The sequence below is a fragment of the Pteropus vampyrus genome, unplaced genomic scaffold, assembly GCF_000151845.1.
Source record: "Pteropus vampyrus isolate Shadow unplaced genomic scaffold, Pvam_2.0 Scaffold123, whole genome shotgun sequence".
NCBI classification, from domain to species: Eukaryota; Metazoa; Chordata; class Mammalia; order Chiroptera; family Pteropodidae; genus Pteropus; species Pteropus vampyrus.
In genome coordinates, this window is record NW_011888904.1 from 1,803,341 (window position 1) to 1,820,175 (window position 16,835).

General features: G+C 44.5%; 1 pseudogene; it reads right to left on the reverse strand.

The window, feature by feature from the left end:
- Nucleotides 1-301: 301 nt before the first annotated feature.
- On the reverse strand, nt 302-420 carry LOC111743850 (annotated as a pseudogene).
- Nucleotides 421-16,835: the final 16,415 nt, after the last annotated feature.

Below are 16,835 nucleotides of genomic sequence, written 5' to 3' on the forward strand. Positions count from 1 at the left end.
AGAAATTAAATGATGATGTTTAAGAAAAATTATTCTTAATGCTAAACAAGTTAGACATCATTGATGCCAACTTCTGTAAGAAAGGAAATGTGAAGGAAAAAGGTCAAAAGAAGTCTCATTTTACTGTTAATTTCATGATCAGCCCATTTATGACCCATTTAAATTTCAGAATCAATATTTTTTTACAAATACGACATTATTTTTATTTTATTTTATTTTTAGGCGAGGCAACCCTCACAGGTTGACCTCACAGATTGCAAGGACCTTGTCAGCTTACAATCCCTTATTTTTTAATTTTTTACGCCTACAGTACCTGGTCTTCCTAGGTGGTCTCCCATCCAAGTACTAACCAGGCTTGACCCTGCTTAGCTTCTGAGATCAGACCGGTTCGGGCTTGTTCAGGGTGGCATGGCAGTAGACATGACATTATTTTTAGAAGAAAGTTTTGTAAGCTTAAAAATATCATGGTCTTTCACTCTTCTGAATGACATATGTAATTTGAAGAATTGTGATGAACTCGAACAACTGTAATACGTGAAAATTTACAACTGATATTGACTGCTCTGCTATTGATGGAACATTGATCTGTAAGGAATGAAAAACCTAAACTGTTTAAACTGTTTTCTAAACTCTCCTTTGAATATTACCAATACACTTGCATCAATAATTTACTGGACGCATTTTTGCATACAATTGTAGCTCTCAGAATATATTAAATTTTGACATCATTGGTTGCCAGTGAAGAACATAGCTTCTTGACATTAAAGTGTATTTAAAGTTACTTAAGATCTAGCCATCATTTCTAGAGACGAGATATTGGAGCAAGTAAGCAGTAAAATGATCATAAACATTTTGTTTCCATGACAGCGAGATGCATATCTTCGGCTAGGTTCCCCTAAAAGAAAAAGGAAAGACAAAGGTTTGCGTGAAGTTGGTTCATTTTGGGAAATTGACGTCCAGGAACTGGGAAGAGTGAAATAGGAAGGCAAGTCCATCCAAGGCCTCGTTCTGCAGCTGGCCATCACTGTGAGCACCTGGACTCCACCTGGTGACATCCTGAGGAGCCATGTGGAATGCACCTCAGAACTGTCTGCCCATGGAACAGAAGAAGGGAGCATTTTTCCATTGGTGCCCATCCCCCACAGGTCAAGGGGTATTGCTCTCTGAGGAATTAACCCCGTTGTACCTCAAAGTTTACCCATTTGTCAGATTGTCCTATGTGACCACAGCAGAAAAACTCCAAAGCAGAAAGCAAGGGATAAGGTGAAGAGCTGAGATGAGGTGCCACTAGGTTACATTGCACATACCTGGTTGCCTCAAAAACAGTTGGAGTGAAAAAGTGGCTGAGAAACTGCAAGGTGGGCCACAAGATGTATCCGAAACAACATGTAACATTTTAAAAGTAAATAATTATATTCTAATTCTAACTATTGCAAGTAAAAGCTCAAATTTTTTTCTTTTTATTTAAAACATTTAATTTTGGTTTAATGCGACTATGGTACACAAATTTTAAGCGTACAGCTCAGTGAATTTCAAGTGTTCTTTTATATTCTATCATTGATTTATTTTATACGAAATGACTTTGTTATAATAATTATTATTAAGAAGAAAATAATATACTCATTTGAGAACTTTACTTTGGAGAGAAGCAGCTTGTTCTAATTTGCATTAAGATTCCATGTGGACTAGCAGTGGAGCCTCTGAGCAACGGTGCTGTGTGTCCTAGCAAGGTAGAGAGGGACAGTATTGTGTGTCCTAGCAGGGTAGAGAAAGGACAGTGCTTCACCCTGTGGGCGAGGCTTTGAAAAATTGCAGCCAAACTGACTTTTTGTAATCTGAATGTTTATGAAAGCTCGACCAGGAGAATTTGCCACTTGAAAGGTCCCCCTTTAGTAAGGGGACCCCTTTAGAGCAGTGAGACCTGAATGCTTAGCTTTTGGAACATTCAAATTTTCTTCCTCTCTCTGACTTCCTTGAAGGTGTTCCTCGTAGAGAACACTTGGAATTGCAGGGTTTGGACTAAAACCAAAGCATGTACTAAAGCAGGGTTTCTCAACCTAGGTATGACTGACATTGCCAAATGTCCTTGGGGAGCAAAACAGCCGCCATTGGAAAACCACTGCTTTAGAGGGTGAAGGAGTTATTTGAACAGCTAATTATGTCTCTCCAAAACTTCTGTTCCATAAGCACTAATTTTCTGTACTTTTCTTTTTTAAAGAACCAGAAGGTCTAATATTTTCCCAGTCCTGAGGATTCAATGAAGATCACCACACAGAGGGCTGCATGATGAGGTAGCCAGGCCAGTGTCTGAGAGTGCCCCCGGTTCTGGATGTGGGGTCAGATTCTCCAACCACAAGGAGGGTTCCAACCCACAGCAGGCCCAGCACATGTGTGGTGAGGACTTGTTTAGAGATGGACAAGTGTCCAGATGAGGCTGTCTCACCTTATTATAAAACTATGCAGCTGGACAGGGACAATATGAAACCATGCAACTAAGGGCCAGGTTGCATGGAACTGAACAGCCCACCAGATGCAGTGCCTGGTTCTTCAGGTCTGGAGCACAGCGATCTCTTCTGCCCCACGTAGGTGAGAGAACCTGGCACAGTGCCAGTGTGGGCTCAGACAAAGCCGCGAAACGTCCACGTGTCAGTATCGCTTTATAATTGTTCAAATCCTTCCACATCCATAAACCTAGCTGATCCCTACGAACAGCTAAGGAGGCTAGAAAGTCTGGAAATGGTTCTCTTAATTTCCTGAAAGGAAACTGAGACTTAGAGAGGGGGAAGGCCAGACAAGAAGGAAATAATGGAGCCGGTATGTCAACACACCTCTTTTAACCCTGAATCAATGTTTCTGTAGCAGAGAACTTAGCAGACATGACTGGACATAAAATAAAACATTAAAATTTTGTTTTCACTACTCAAAAGTCAGATGTCAATGGCTGTTCATTACAATATCAATTATAACAGCAGGAAATTTGAAACAACCTAGATTTTTGTTTCTGAATGGATTCTCTCAGAAAAATGGAATTACTATGGTAATGTATAAGAATAAGGAGTTTCCTCTAGGAATTAAGGAACCTGAAAGACGAGGTGGCCAGGTCGGTGTCTGAGAAGTGGCCAGTTTCTGGACATCGGAGCTGGGGAGTGAAGATCGGGTGGAGGCGTCAGGAGATGCACTGAAGGAATGAATGGCCACATCTGATGCCCTCATGGCCACCATGTGATGTCCTGAGAAAAACAGCTTCCGCTTTGCTTCTGCCTTCCAAATTCTATGAGGTCCTCTCTATGAACCACACAGGGAAAAAATTCTAGGAAATTTAGTTCCAAGCCTTATACAGGAGCGGTGGTTCCAAGGAGGTCCGGAAGGGTCCACCCCTTTGTCAACTTGGCATCCACGCACATCCCTTTCACTAAGGCTGACTTTTGAATAAAGACAGTAACAACAGCACACTCCTGCCTGAAATGATGACACTTTCCTACGTACAACTGAAGACATGCTAACTGCCCACCCCGAAGAAGAAATATGAAGTCTTGTAGGTCACTTTATCCATCTCTGGATGATATTTCCTCACCTAGCTGAGTCACCTTCCCCCTTTTATATTCTGTAATTTAAAAATGAAGGCATAGGATCTATCACTATTAATACATGCACTTTGTATTGGATAGCAGGAGAATAGGAGAGGGGGAAATAGGAAAAGTTGTGGTTAACACATGTAGATATATTCATATCAAAGCAAAGAAACAAGATAGCAAATAGTTCTCATTTCGGCAACTGGTCATGTGCTTGTAGCTGAAATTTGACTTCTTTCATCTCCTACCCATTTCTTAATCTTTTCGCTCTTAGCAAGTTCTTTGGCTAGTTATATTTCCTTGTCTGGTGGATAACTCAAACCTTCAGTGCTGATGTTTTTCATGAACTTTTACCACAGGACATGAGAGTATCACGAAACACCCAGAAAATCTCGTGTGCCCCAGGAAAACTCCTGTTTGCTCCTGTCTTAGTCCTTTTGGGCTACCGTAACAAAATACTAGAGTTTGGTTGACTTATAAACAATAAACATTTATTTCTCACAGTTCTGGAGGCTGGCAAGCCCAGGATCGTGATGCAGGCAGATTCGGTATCTGGCAAGGACCTGGTTCCTTACTGGTGGCTGTCTTCTCACATGTGGTGGAAGGGTCCAGGGAGCTCTGGGGTCTATTTCATAAGAGCACTACTAATCCCATTCAGGAAGGCTGCACACTTATGACCTGATCACCTCTCAAAGGTCCCAACTCCAAATACCATCACCTTGAGTGAAGAATTTCAACATATGAATTGAGTGTGTGTGTGTGGAGGGGGCACAAACATTTAATCTATAGTAGCCCCCATTGTGAAGTAGCAACTTAATTTCTCCTTGGTAATCAGGACTAATCACTCCCATGAGTACAGAATGGACCATTGTTCTGTTTGTTCATGGAAGTAGTCTTCCGCTGGGAACTAAGACTGCTACGCCAGAGAGCCCAAAACCACAGGGATGGAAACAAAAGTGTTGCTACTGTATCAATAAGGGTAATAATGATATGAGTCACTTCTGTTTCCTCCCTTTGATTCCTGGGCCATGGAATCCTGGCTGAAGGAGAAATAGCACTATACACTGGTTACTGAGTTAGAGCACATATCCCATTCTGTAGGCCATGACCCCAGCCCTGCAAAGGCTTGTTATCCAGCTGGTGTCATAAGTGAGTCTTCAACAGGCCATTCCAGTGTTCTGTCAGGCCTGCTGTTTTGGAGTGATGGGGAACATGGTCAGATCAGCAAATTCTGTGAGCTTGAAGATTATTTCAGGGCATTCACCAAAGCTTTATCTTTTCTTACTTGAGTCTTGAACTGGGAACTTAAAGCCTGAGCTCACCATTTTATTTTTTCAAATTATTTAGCACAGTTAGAACTAGTCAGCTAACTTCACGGTCCTTGTAATCTTTATTTCTACTATAATGTTCTCCTGCAACAGCTAATTGGTCGCCTGACTTTCTTTTCGCAGATACCTGACTTCAGATGACTACAAGTTATAATAATTTAATAATAATTCAAACAAATGTTTTGCCACTTTGTGCCATGAACTACTGTGATATAGTAATGCCGTCATTAGTGTCCTTACTTCTAATATTAGTGAAAGAATTTTATATTCCCATTTTAAGGATCTCTTCCCCTGAACCACTAGTGGTTTCAGTCAGGAACATGGAGCCATTACAAGTATTGCAGAAATGGGAGGTTTAACAGGAATTAGGGCTTATGCAGATCCGGGAGTAGCTGTGGGATTAAAGTTCTATAGGGGAAAGTGGAGTGGTTCCAGAAGCAGTTGCTAACCACTTCTGCCTGAAGCACAGGTGGCACAGGTGGGAAAGTGCAAAGCTGCATGCATCTGGCCACCAAAGTGGGTCTGTGGAGTGGGCACTCATGAGGAGCTCAGCAAAGCCACTACTTCTGTTGAAACTGCTATGCCTGGTGACACTGCCATCACGTCTGTCTGCCATGCCCTCCCAATAATAATGGCTCCCCTGTAGCTTGTCTCTTCCAAGTTTTGCATGGAGTCCTTTTATCAGCAATCTCCAGTGTTCTGGGACCATTCAAGAAACCATATACTGGGAAGTATAGTTCCAGCGTGATACAGCAGTGATGCCAAAGTGGCAGCAAGAGAATCCAGCGCAATATCCAACAATGGAGGATTGGTTAAATAAATTATGGTATAGCCATACTATAAAATCCTATGCAGCCTGTATTAGTCAGGGTTCAACCAGAGAAACAGAGCTTGTAGGGGATATATGTATTAGGAGAGTAATTACAAGGAATTGGCTTACATAATTGTGGGGCTGGTTAGGGGAGTGAAATCCATAGGGCAAGCAGTCAGGAAGGGCAGGCGGGAACTCTTGGGAATGGGCTGAGGCTGCTGTCCATGGGCAGGTTCTTTTTCTTCAGGGAAGCCTCAACTCTGCCTTCAGGTTCCAACAGGCTGAATCAAGCCCACGTAGATTTTCTAGGACAATCTAGAATGGATTATCTAGGATAATCTCCCTGCTAGTCAATTAATTATGGACTTAAATCACAGCTACAAAATACTTTTATGGGAATATATAGATTAGTGCTTGACTGAATAACTGGAGACTGTAGCCTAACCAAGTTGACCATCCCGTAACCATTTGAAAGAATGAAGTAGATTGATGTGTATAATGTGACAGTTAATGAGGCTCTAGAAGAATGTTTATTGATACGGAAGAGTGTTAAGTTAAAAAGGAAGGTTTTAAACCAATATGTAGAGTATTATTCTATTTGTATGAAAGGATGTCTATGCATGGAGAAAACAGACTAAAATAGCACATAAGGATGTTCAGAGTGGCAATTACTAAGTGCTGAGAGATGGGTGGTGAAAATTTTCTCCTTTTTGCTTATGTGTGTTTCCTAAATTATTTACAGTGAACAAATGATACTTTATGCTATGAAAAAATTAAAATATTCTATTTTAGATGTGTAGGAAACTTTGCTAATTAAAGAAGAGTAGGCTCCTCCCGGAGCATGTAGAGTGGGGAGTGAGGGCCTTTCTCTCTCAACCTTTGCTTCCCTAACTACTTACTGATGCCAGTTACTTGCAAAATGGGAAGCTCTCAGGTCTTAGAATGAAAATGCTTTCCTCTTATTCCTCTCTTTAACAAGTATGAGTGGATGTTGTGGGTGAGATGTCGAAAGTGAGTGTTTAATTTAGAATACGCAGTGGAGAGAACCTTTAATATAATATTAATTCCTTGTGAAAATTAGCAAGGTTTAATAACCATGTGAGCTATTGGGAATCCTGGTGTGACTCAAAATGACATCTGCATTAATGGTCTAATTAATAATGTATATGTTAATAAGAATCTCATTAAAGTCTGGGTAAAATTATCAATGTAGGATGCAATTCCTTAGCATCTGTATACCGATGTACTGCTCTGGTGATTCCAGTTGCAATTTCCAATGATAAATGACCTTTTAAATCTCATTAATTGATTAGGGAGGCAGCAATTAGTGTAAAAACTCAACTCCTTTGGAAGTACAAAAACCGCTGGTAAGACAGTGATGATTACAAACCAGGAGGAACCAACCGGTCAGCTGGTTGCAGGCAGCGGGAGGTGCAGAGTGAGTGCTGAGAGACCGCAGATGGGTTAACCAAGCTCACTCATCCATGTCTTCCCCACAGCACCCGAGGCCTGGGCATTTGACTCTGCTGTTGTCAATATCTTAATAAGAATTATATTAACACTGATTAATTTTTTATGGAAAAATTATTTTTCATATAGTGGATAATTTGGTGATGAACAGAGGGGAGGGGTGGTTCGGGGGCTAGGAGAATGGGGTGAAGGATTAAAGAAGTAAAATTAGTAGTCGATAGATGGTCACGAGGATGGGGAGCACAGCAGAGGGAATGCAGTTAGCATTAATGTAATGGCTAGGTGGAGGGCCAGGGAAGGGAGGGAGCTATTGGGGGATCATTTTATGAACTATATAGATGTCTAACCAATGTACTGTATACTTGAAACTAATTAAAATAAATAAATAAATTTTTAAAAATTATTTTTCAAAGCCAGACCATAAAGCTAATTGATTCCTTTGGTCATTTTTCTCTTCAATTTAGTTTATCTCTTCTTAATCTTACTGAAATTATTTCGATCAAGGCTATTTCACCAAGAAGACTTGGTTTATCAATTAGTTTTGTTTTGTTTTGTTTTTTAATTGACTCATGATAACATCTGCCATTGTGGCTTTTTTTTTCTTGGCTACTATTTTGAGCAAGCCCAAGTTTCCTGGGTCATATTTAGCAAATCAATTTAGCAAGTCAAGAAGATTTGATTTTTTAGCCACTTTTTAGTCAATGAAAATTTCCACCATGTGAGGTTTTAGCCCTTGTCACTTACGTTTTATGCTGACTGTCGTCACCAGTCATCTTTGTCATACATTGGGTAAACAACTGAGAGCTTATCTTTATTTCTAAGCTGACCCTTGAAAAACAATGTAAGCAAGTTTATGAACTGGAGGCAGACGTTAGGGGAGAGGGAAGAGGGAAGGACATGGGGAAGGACTGTGATAGAACCAGAGAGAGAGAGACGGAGATGGAGACCAGCAGGCAGCGGCTGTAGCAGTTCCGGCTTATTACAGGGTCACTGTAGAAACCTTTGACTGCCACATAGAATTTTATTATTCTAGAAAGAAGGGCTCTAGGAGGTGATCTAGTTCTGCCCCTTACTGTTCAGAGAGGGGAAGGTTCCTGCCCAAAGTCACACCAGGGCAGGGCTGGGCCCTTCTCTCGTCGCCTTGAGCACAGCACCAGTCTGGTCCTGTCTTCTTATCTCCATGGTTCAAAGGTCAGCACAGGCCCGACTCCAGGGCTTACAAAAGCTTTTCTTCCTTTCTCCTCCTTCCCTGAACTCTCCTTTTAAGAGTCACTTTCTACTTTCCCCTTCATAAGAATTTCACGGCAATTCACACAGCCTGAGGGTGAATGCATAGCAGATTGCTAAAGCCAGGCTGTAATTATCTATCCTTCTGCTCCAGTGAGGACTTTACTTGCACAGGGATGAGTGCTGTCATGTCTCTCACACGCACTTGTGTTTCCTGAGCCACTCTGGGCTGACTCTTTGAGGGGTCCTGCATTGAAGGGCACAGAGATGAATCAAACGGTGCTATCCCCAGGAGTTCCCAGTACATGGGAGGATGGGAGGTGGAGCCACAAATAGCTAGGAACAGAGAGAGCATGACAAGTGTCCAATGTGCAGAGCTGTAAAGCCCTGGAAAGATTCTGGTGGGATTTGGACAATGCTAGCGGCAGGGGTGGGGTGCGGGGCAGGCGTTTCACGTATGGAAGAGTCTGGGACTCAGGTGTGGAAGTGGGAATTGAAGAGAGGGGTTTGGCTGCGTAAGAAGGTTGAGTCAAGGTTGGAAGCATGAGTTTGGTCTGACCATAAGCCCAAATACCTACGACCTTGGCTTTGCCCAGAAGTTATAAACCAGCTGCCTCAGAACAGACTGAGGCCTCTGACAAGTTTGGTTCCCTTGGTGTTTTTGTTTTGTTTTTATTTTTAATATTTCAAGTTAGTGGCCAACCTTTAAAAACCAGAAGATTTCATATGAGAAATGGATTTCCAGGTTTGGAAATGTCTGAAGAACTGGCAACCCTGGGCCCACATTTCTGCCTGGCAACATGGTTGGTGTGTATTTAGGGATTCTGCACACCAACCGTGTTGCCAGGCAGAAATGCAGGCAACACAGGAGGGGGTCTGTGCTTCCATCAGATCTTCACAGGGGTCCACGACCCCTCTAAATATTAGAACCAAATATTAGAACCATTGAAGAAGAATAATAAATTACATGGAAGCTGTTCACAAAATAGTAAGTGGAAAAAAGGTACAAAGGAACATTAACTATATGGTGACATTTTAGAAAAATGTACATATTCATAGAAAACATTGGTTATCTCTGGGCAATGCGATTAAAGGTGATTTTTATTTTCTTCCCTTTGCTTGTCTTCGTTTTTATAAGGAACATTTATAGCAAGAAAATTATTTTTTTAAATCAAGTTTTAAAGTAGATTTGAGCTGGTTGACAGTGGTTAAAGCCTTTCAAAGTTCCCCAGCCCATACAGGAAGAAACTTGAACTCTTTAGTCTGCAGCCCCTGCCCTTCCTGCCCTGGGTCAGCAACTCTCCAGCCTTGTCTTCTCTGTGTCTTTGTCTGGACACTTGGGACCCTCCATCCCCTCTGCAGACTCTGCGTTTGGCGTTGACATGTCTCTGCCTATTCCACCTTCTCTCTTTCCCACCAAGCACCTCCTCATCCTTCTGGCTCCTTCATGAAACATTACCCACCACAGCTACAGGGTCACCTGCCTCTTCTTCCTCACAGGGTTATTTATAAAGTGTGTGTCTGACTCTGCCACTGGAATCTGGGCTTCCAGAAGGCAGGCGCATAGTGTCTTCATTTGTTGGTTTGTCCATTGGACCTTGGTGCAGGATACAATTAGTAAAATGCTTGTTGAAATGCAGAGAAAAAAATGAGGGTTTTAGTCAGAAACCATGGATTCAAGTTTCCACCCTGCTTCATAATACCAGTGTGATTGACCAAAGGCAAGTCCTTAACCCCTCTGTCTACTTGTTCATCTGTATAATGGTCACACAGACCTGTTCTGAAGACTAGATAAAACAATGTATGTGAAAGTGCTTTGGAAACTGTGAGTTACTAAATATCCCAGTGAGATGCTGATCTGAAGGCTGGTCTGGGATGGGGTGGGGAGACTCTTTTGCCTGTGCCTACAGTGGGTGGGACAATTAGAACTTTGCCCAAAGGTAGAGGAAAGTGAATTGTTACTGGGCACACCTAATCTTGCCTGCAGATTGGCAAACCCACAGAGGCCAAAGACAGAGAAATCCTTGAGTTGTGGGAGATGTGTTCCCAGGCCTTGTGCAAGGCATGGATGTTGGGCACCATCACCCCAGCCCTTGAAAAGATGTAGTAAGTGTGAGCAGAGAGGCATAAAAGTTGGCATATTTGGGAGCATAGATTTTGCACCAGGTTAGACTCTCCATGCCCAGGGCAATGGAAAGGGGCCTTGCATAGGAAGTTGGGACCCCTCAGTACCGATGCTCCAGCTCTGTGAACCCGGAGAACCACCCAATCCTCCTGAGTCTACCTTTCCTTTATCTGTAAGAGAAGAGATTCCTTCACTGAAAAAAATATTTATTGAGCACCTATCATGTGCCGAGGAAACCTTAGTGAACAAAATAGACAAGATGCCCGCCCTGAGGCAATTCATATTCTAGTGCGATGGCCACAATTCCTACCTTGCCATCCTCCCGGTGAGGAGACAGCAGATGAGAAATTGCTTTGTAAACTGTGGTGCCCCTCTGAGAGGCTGGGGCTGAGATCCACCTGGGCCCGTAACTCAGCTGATCTTTAGCCATCCAGAAAACTGTGTTCCTCTAGCAGTTAGATAATCGAGGTTAACGTCAGGAGAGAAGAGACCTAAATTAATGAGATTTTCCTCATGCTTCGATTACCTTCTAAACATTGAGTTGAATCTGATTGGCAAAGGCTGCGAGCTCAGAGCAAGAATTAGTTGTGAGGTCTGTTGATCACAATCTCCTGCTGTCATTTACTCCACCTTCAGTCACAGATTTGGTGAACACCTACTCAGGATCCAAGGTAGGTATGCAGAGTGCCTCCAGGGCTACCACAATCTAGTTGGAGACAAGACAAACATTAGACAATGATAATATCTCCTGTAAAGGGCAGGAGGGGCTGGGAAAGTTCAGGTGGCCATAGGGCCCCTAATCTGGGCTTGGGAGGGGACAGTCAGGGAAGACTCCCTGTAGAAGGCAAACTCTGAGCTAAAACCTCAAATTTAAGGAGGCAGGATTGGGGAGTGCAGAGAGGAGAGACAACTCTGAGGCATGCCTGATGGAGAGGTAGAGGCACTCAAGTGAGAAGGAAGGGCGGGTATAGCGGCCAGAAGGAACCACTGTGCAAAGGCAGAAACATACATAACGTATTGGAGAGAGGCCCCTGGCGGTCCAGTCTCTAATTTTACAAGGGGAGAAATTGAGGCCCAGAGAGATCTTAAGCTTTCTCAAGGGTAAACTTGAGGATATGTGACCTAAGTGTTAATCGAGACCCCTTTGAAGTCTAATAATCACAGTTAATATTTTTGCTCCAGAGAGATTATTAATATTCCTATTTGCTTTGAGGAAATTGAGAATGTGACCTGACAAGGGCCATCTGGCTAGTTAGTGGCAGAGCCAGGATTAGAATTCATGCTTCAGATACTAAAATGCCATGTGAGTTCTACTACATCATGTCGCTTCCAACACTGATTCTAAAGACCTCTGAAGCTGGGTATACCAGTGGTTCTCAGGCTTTGTGGCCCATTAGAACCACGTGGATAGGTTTTAAAACCCAATGCTCATGTAGAAACCAGGAGAATTACACCAGAGTTTCTGGCCATGGGACCTAGGCATCAGTATTTTTAGAAAGTCCCCAAGCGAGGCCCATGTTCTTATGCATGCATCGCTTGGGGATCCTGTTAAAATGCAGATTTTGAAATGTGGCCTGGGCTTCAGAATTTTTTAAAGCTCCTCAAGTCCAGGAGGCATGCTTTAATTAGCAAGGAATAGACCCAGCACTGTCTGCCCCTGCAGAACCCTCTCTCTGGTCTTGTCTCTCAAACAACGATAGAGACACACGAAGATACACACGGATACACACAGACACATATGTACGTGTGTGCGCACGCCACTTCTTCCTGGCCTAGGCTTTCCAATACCATGCTTTAAACCAAGAGGAATTTCCCCTGGAAATTGAGGCCCAAAGGAGGTGGCTGTTCATGAAAACACTGGCTGCACTGCTGACCTGCTAGACTTGGAGGTGCTGTCAGGACTCCAGGGGCAGAGCTGGGATTAGGGGAGCAAGCCAGGCACGAGGACATAACATTTAAAGAGACGCTCCCTCTCCGGTTCTTGCAGGTGCCCACCCTACACTTGCACAAACCTGGGAAGGATGTCTCCTTAAGTTTTACTTCCTGGGCACCTTGCCTCACTCTAACCTGAACCTGCCCAGGACCCCATCCCCTACCCCCTTTCCGACTCTGCCTTCCCCTGAGACCTGCCATTCAGAGAATTTTCAGGTTTTTTCAACTCTGTCCCTTCCAAAAGGCAGCTGCCATCCCAGCCTCCTCAGCACTGTGCTCTTGGGCTCCATTCTCCCTCCATTCTCCCTTCTTAGGCACAAGGCAGGTTCCTAAAACAGTGGTTTACAAAGCATGGTCCCCAAACAGCAACAATAGTATCATCTAGGAATTCGTTAAATGAAAACTCTTAGGCCTCACCTCACTCCAGAACCACTGAATTAGACCTGGGTGTGAGTGAGCATCAATCATTGATTAAATAAGTCCTCTGGGTGGTTTGATGCCTGCTCAAGTGTGAGACCCACTGTATATGTGTGTATGTGTGGGTGGGGGGGCGGTTGGTGATGGTGGTATCAACAGCCCTAGAATCCAGGCCTGGCTTTGCCCTGACTCCTGGAGACAGGCTCTCTGGTCCAGCCTCCCCTCTCTCCATACAAGGAGGAGGCAGCTGTGGCAGATCTGCGAAGGTTTCTCCAGCCTAGACTCTCAGGACTCTGCGTGCACTCAGCAGCCTGGCTCTACTCCAGACCACAATGCCCCCGGCAAACTGCTCTCCCAGGGTCGGCTCCCGGGGCAAGGCTGTGTATTGCAGCCTCCACTGTCTCCATGGACATCATTAACTGCATAATGTCTTGGCTGAGAAGGTCTGACTTTGGAAACAAAGCCTTAACAAAGAGAAGGATTTCTGCAGCCAGTAGCACAAAAGGCACCGTGAGCTCCGGGAAAACGCAGCTCCACAGAGGCCTGGCTGCAGCTCACCCGACCAGGGGTCAGGACAAACAGGAAGGGGTTTGGGAAGGGCACATTCATGTGGCTGCAGTCCAGGGTAGCTCTAGTATGCGTCACCTAGGCTTGCCTCTTCTCAAGTCCTGCACCCAAGGGACACAGGCTTCCAATGACCTAAATGCATTCGTGCATTCACTCATTCAGCTAACAGTTCCTGAGCACCTTGCAGCCTTGGGCCAGCTATGGGGAATATGGAGGTGGGGGGTTACAGACAAGAACTAGGCACAGGGACACAGGCCTTGCCTCTAGGCTAAGAGAGATGCCTTATAATAATAGCTAACATTTATGATAGATATTTATGAAATATCTATCGTGTGCTGGGCGTCACTCTGTTTTACCTGTGCTCACTCATTTTATTCTCACAGTGCATAATAGTAATAATAATGCTTGATTATTGACAATCCTTTCGGAGTACTCATTTACAGATAGCAAACCAAGGCACAAACAGTTTGGGTAACTTGCCCTATTAGGTGTGAGTCAGGATCAGAACCCAGGTGGCCTGACTCTGAACCTGGACCTCTAGCCACCAGGCTCTACCCCTTCCTCTCTGCAGATGAGAGTTCATCATGAATTAATATATTAAACAAGAACAGAATTAATATATTAAGCTGGACAAGAACAGAGTCAGAAACCCAGGCTCCTTGCCTAGGGATGTGACAGGTTGATAGACAAACATTAGACAATGATAATATCTCCTGTAAAGGGCAGGAGGGGCTGGGAAAGTTCAGGTGGCCATAGGGCCCCTAATCTGGGCTTGGGAGGGGACAGTCAGGGAAGACTCCCTGTAGAAGGCAAACTCTGAGCTAAAACCTCAAATTTAAGGAGGCAGGATTGGGGAGTGCAGAGAGGAGAGACAACTCTGAGGCATGCCTGATGGAGAGGTAGAGGCACTCAAGTGAGAAGGAAGGGCGGGTATAGCGGCCAGAAGGAACCACTGTGCAAAGGCAGAAACATACATAACGTATTGGAGAGAGGCCCCTGGCGGTCCAGTCTCTAATTTTACAAGGGGAGAAATTGAGGCCCAGAGAGATCTTAAGCTTTCTCAAGGGTAAACTTGAGGATATGTGACCTAAGTGTTAATCGAGACCCCTTTGAAGTCTAATAATCACAGTTAATATTTTTGCTCCAGAGAGATTATTAATATTCCTATTTGCTTTGAGGAAATTGAGAATGTGACCTGACAAGGGCCATCTGGCTAGTTAGTGGCAGAGCAGGATTAGAATTCATGCTTCAGATACTAAAATGCCATGTGAGTTCTACTACATCATGTCGCTTCCAACACTGATTCTAAAGACCTCTGAAGCTGGGTATACCAGTGGTTCTCAGGCTTTGTGGCCCATTAGAACCACGTGGGTAGGTTTTAAAACCCAATGCTCATGTAGAAACCAGGAGAATTACACCAGAGTTTCTGGCCATGGGACCTAGGCATCAGTATTTTTAGAAAGTCCCCAAGTGAGGCCCATGTTCTTATGCCTGCATCGCTTAGGGATCCTGTTAAAATGCAGATTTTGAAATGTGGCCTGGGCTTCAGAATTTTTTAAAGCTCCTCAAGTCCAGGAGGCATGCTTTAATTAGCAAGGAATAGACACAGCACTGTCTGCCCCTGCAGAACCCTCTCTCTGGTCTTGTCTCTCAAACAACGATAGAGACACACGAAGATACACACGGATACACACAGACACATATGTACGTGTGTGCGCACGCCACTTCTTCCTGGCCTAGGCTTTCCAATACCATGCTTTAAACCAAGAGGAATTTCCCCTGGAAATTGAGGCCCAAAGGAGGTGGCTGTTCATGAAAACACTGGCTGCACTGCTGACCTGCTAGACTTGGAGGTGCTGTCAGGACTCCAGGGGCAGAGCCGGGATTAGGGGAGCAAGCCAGGCACGAGGACATAACATTTAAAGAGACGCTCCCTCTCCGGTTCTTGCAGGTGCCCACCCTACACTTGCACAAACCTGGGAAGGATGTCTCCTTAAGTTTTACTTCCTGGGCACCTTGCCTCACTCTAACCTGAACCTGCCCAGGACCCCATCCCCTACCCCCTTTCCGACTCTGCCTTCCCCTGAGACCTGCCATTCAGAGAATTTTCAGGTTTTTTCAACTCTGTCCCTTCCAAAAGGCAGCTGCCATCCCAGCCTCCTCAGCACTGTGCTCTTGGGCTCCATTCTCCCTCCATTCTCCCTTCTTAGGCACAAGGCAGGTTCCTAAAACAGTGGTTTACAAAGCATGGTCCCCAAACAGCAACAATAGTATCATCTAGGAATTCGTTAAATGAAAACTCTTAGGCCTCACCTCACTCCAGAACCACTGAATTAGACCTGGGTGTGAGTGAGCATCAATCATTGATTAAATAAGTCCTCTGGGTGGTTTGATGCCTGCTCAAGTGTGAGACCCACTGTATATGTGTGTATGTGTGGGTGGGGGGGCGGTTGGTGATGGTGGTATCAACAGCCCTAGAATCCAGGCCTGGCTTTGCCCTGACTCCTGGAGACAGGCTCTCTGGTCCAGCCTCCCCTCTCTCCATACAAGGAGGAGGCAGCTGTGGCAGATCTGCGAAGGTTTCTCCAGCCTAGACTCTCAGGACTCTGCGTGCACTCAGCAGCCTGGCTCTACTCCAGACCACAATGCCCCCGGCAAACTGCTCTCCCAGGGTCGGCTCCCGGGGCAAGGCTGTGTATTGCAGCCTCCACTGTCTCCATGGACATCATTAACTGCATAATGTCTTGGCTGAGAAGGTCTGACTTTGGAAACAAAGCCTTAACAAAGAGAAGGATTTCTGCAGCCAGTAGCACAAAAGGCACCGTGAGCTCCGGGAAAACGCAGCTCCACAGAGGCCTGGCTGCAGCTCACCCGACCAGGGGTCAGGACAAACAGGAAGGGGTTTGGGAAGGGCACATTCATGTGGCTGCAGTCCAGGGTAGCTCTAGTATGCGTCACCTAGGCTTGCCTCTTCTCAAGTCCTGCACCCAAGGGACACAGGCTTCCAATGACCTAAATGCATTCGTGCATTCACTCATTCAGCTAACAGTTCCTGAGCACCTTGCAGCCTTGGGCCAGCTATGGGGAATATGGAGGTGGGGGGTTACAGACAAGAACTAGGCACAGGGACACAGGCCTTGCCTCTAGGCTAAGAGAGATGCCTTATAATAATAGCTAACATTTATGATAGATATTTATGAAATATCTATCGTGTGCTGGGCGTCACTCTGTTTTACCTGTGCTCACTCATTTTATTCTCACAGTGCATAATAGTAATAATAATGCTTGATTATTGACAATCCTTTCAGAGTACTCATTTACAGATAGCAAACCAAGGCACAAACAGTTTGGGTAACTTGCCCTATTAGGTGTGAGTCAGGATCAGA